The following is a 3263-nucleotide window of genomic DNA, read 5'->3' as shown; positions in this document are numbered from 1 at the left end:
AATTTGTTATTTGTTTTCTACAAACATTCAGTTTTTCACTCCATAAGACATTGACTGATGGACTGGAGTCATGTGGATTACTTGTGGATTATTGTTTATAGCTGCTGTTTGGACTCTCATCCTGATGGCACCCATTCACTGCAGAGGATCCTCTGATGAACAAGTTATGTTTTCAAAGAATATGTACGGTGTACATTTTAGGACATCCTCAGACCTCAGTCATCAAATGAAAAGGCCGTCATGCCTCAGACTAAAAGGCTTCAGTCATCGGACAAAACGGCATCGCGTCTCTGACTGAAAAGCTTCAGGTCTCAGGAAAAACGACGTCAGGTGTCATACAATTAACGTTAACATCAGACGAAACAGACTCAGAAAAAAAGTCATCAGACAAAACGGACTCGGACAAAGTGTCATCAGACAAAACGGACTCAGACAAAAAGTCATCAAACGAAAAGGACTCAGGTGGAGAATCGCGTTGCCCCGCCCCATGTGACGTCACACGCACGCCGTTCACAGGAAGTAGTAATGGTTGATTGATGGCAAAAGGAGGTAAGCAGCGTCTGATATTTTATATTTTATTCAAATGTTACACTAATTAAGTTATATAGGGAAGAGAACATGCTTTTCGAGAGTCTTGTGTGCACGTTTAAGAAGTTAGTTAGCCATATTGCAACTAGCCAGCTTTTATTTTGGCCAAGTAGTAAAATTACCCTTACGAAAAAAAACATGATTTTACTATCAAAAACCACAAATAAATAAATAAATAAATAAATAAATAAAACACATGGTCGATATAGTTAAATCATGGTATCCACAGATTAACCATGGTTTTGCTACTCACCATAGTTTAACCATGGTGTTTGTAGTAAAACTGTGGTTATACAAATGGTACGTTAATCATTACACTAAAAAAACAATGTTACTACACTTTTACTATAATAAAACCACAATGCATTAAATATAGAAAAACTGTTGTTTCATCTCATAAATAATTATAACAATTATACGTATAAAACTTATACTTATTTAACTTTATAATGGTTTATAAGTCTTATATCGTGACATTATTTATTTAAAATATATACAGTATCTTACTATCTTATTGATATTACAATAAATATTGTTAAAATCAAAAGTGCCATATTACACATTCATCTAATCAGATATTTGATATGTTGGTTGTTTAAGGAAAAATAATATTTTTATTTTCATTATTATTGTTGTAATTATGTATAGTGGTATTTGCCTGCTTTGAGTAAAGTAACAAAACAACAATGCCAAGATATGAGACTTGTATTATATCTAAGGGAAAGATTCTATTGTAAGTTAAGTGGATGCATTATATTCATTGCGTATTATAAATCATAATCTTAAATGCTATAACCACAAATAAGTAAACATTATAACACATTAAAACTGTTGTTATGATTACTCATGAGATGATATGACATATTACAAAGTTTTTTTTTCTAATACATTATGCATTCATCATAATGCCATAAGAATTCTCTTATAATTTGTTTTAAATACGGGCTTCATAGGAAGTGTTACCGTTAAGTTTAATCGATAATGTACTTCTTCACTGATGTTATACAATATCCTTATACAAATGGAAAAAAAATGTTTACAGCATCTAATGCTTTTATCTTGCAGTGAAACACATCTAAGAAGATGAATAAAATCAAGTGAGCCACAGAGATGGCATCGTCCAAGAGCACAGGCTTGTATTTTTCTTTTTTCTGCATTGGTAAGAAAACTATTAACTCAAAGAAAGTATATGTAAACATTTAAACATCATATACTAATAATGAACAAGAGTGCAGATTAAGTAACAAATATATAAATGAAAACCACCCAAGATCAGTAAACAATCTTTAACTATTACTGTATTCATTTTATATTAAGGGAGTTCATCCAGAGGCAGCGAGTGAACTTTGTGTCCTGAAACCAGAATCAGTTGGGAAGAATGGAACCAAGTCTACCCAATTAAAAGGCTTACACAGGTAATTCACAACTCTGTGTGTGTGTGTGTGCGCACAGCTATAGCTTAATGTCTTCATGACTCATCATTTGTGTTCATTTCTTTAGGTCCCCTTCCAGATGCTGATGTCTTGGCTTCTGGTGCAAAACTACGTCAGATTAATCCCAAGCCTTTGCTGCCGCAAATACTTGAGGGCATGTCAAAAGTAGAGTTGTACCTCTTGGCAGTCCACTTTCATTCCAGTGTCCCCGTATAGCTGCAGGTGTTCCTGATCTTAATTTCCCCCCACTACCTGTGCTTGGTTTTCAGTTTGGCTGTAATTTTAAATTTGGCCAGACGGACGAGTGCATGATCCATCTGAAACATTCGTTTGGACTAGTGGAGGTAAAAAGCACCTCTGCTGAAAACATTGCTCAGGTTCCATTTATGAAAATTCAAAGAGGACTAGCCAAACTTAAAGAGACCCATAAGTACTACTGGCAGGTACAAGGTCAGACTGCAGTGACTGGTCTACACTGGTGTGACTTTGTGACTGACACACAATCAGATTTCATAATACAGATGATCTGGCGAGATGATGCCTTCATAACATCAATGAAAGTACTGTTATAACGTTTATCTGGATGTGTATCTTTCAGTGGTATGAATGGACAGATTCTGTTCATATTATAGTATGAACCTAAGATTTATTTTTACATTCATAGTAAATATATACTTTATGTAGTTGAGTAGTATGTAGCATATTTTGTAGTAGATCTTTGATAACATATTAGATACATCACAAATTATAACAATAAATATATTGTACTTGCTATTAGATAAATGTACATACCAAGGTGAATACTTTTTGTATGAAATCTTCTGTAATGTATATGATATGCATATTCTTTTACTACTTGCGTATATTTACATTTGATACATTGTGTGATATAACAAAGAAGATTTTTTTCATGAGTTATTATAAAAATACTTTTCATTGTCAACTATTTCATTGTGTCTGTGAAATTATTTTCAGGGACATTTTATTTAAATAATTTCATTATACAAAATATAAAATTTGACATTACAATAAAAAAAGGAAAAACACATTTAATGGTGGTAGGTATGCATTGCAACTAACTGAAAAGGTAAAAAAATGTAATAAATAAAAAACTACTCTCAAATGTTAACACTGTAACACTACTATTGTAATAATATACATTCACTGCTCAAGAAACATTGGTCCCTGATAATAAACCATAAAACAGCAATTATGCCAGATCTGATTAATTCTTCCTGACAA

General features: G+C 32.7%; 1 long non-coding RNA gene across 2 annotated transcripts; it reads left to right on the top strand.

Moving 5' to 3' along the window:
- The first annotated feature begins 312 nt into the window (after nt 1-312).
- On the top strand, nt 313-2967 carry LOC128027021 (uncharacterized). 2 transcript variants are annotated; one of them, XR_008186589.1, is made up of 4 exons: nt 313-549; nt 1654-1747; nt 1906-2003; nt 2089-2967. It is a non-coding gene; the product is annotated as an uncharacterized LOC128027021 (long non-coding RNA). The 2 variants fall into 2 exon arrangements; XR_008186590.1 differs by lacking the exon at nt 1654-1747 and having other exon boundaries at nt 338-549.
- Nucleotides 2968-3263: the final 296 nt, after the last annotated feature.

The sequence above is a fragment of the Carassius gibelio genome, chromosome A14 (assembly GCF_023724105.1).
Source record: "Carassius gibelio isolate Cgi1373 ecotype wild population from Czech Republic chromosome A14, carGib1.2-hapl.c, whole genome shotgun sequence".
Taxonomy (NCBI): domain Eukaryota; kingdom Metazoa; phylum Chordata; class Actinopteri; order Cypriniformes; family Cyprinidae; genus Carassius; species Carassius gibelio.
Note: the sequence above shows the minus strand (reverse complement) of the source record. Positions and strands in the feature narration are given on the sequence as shown.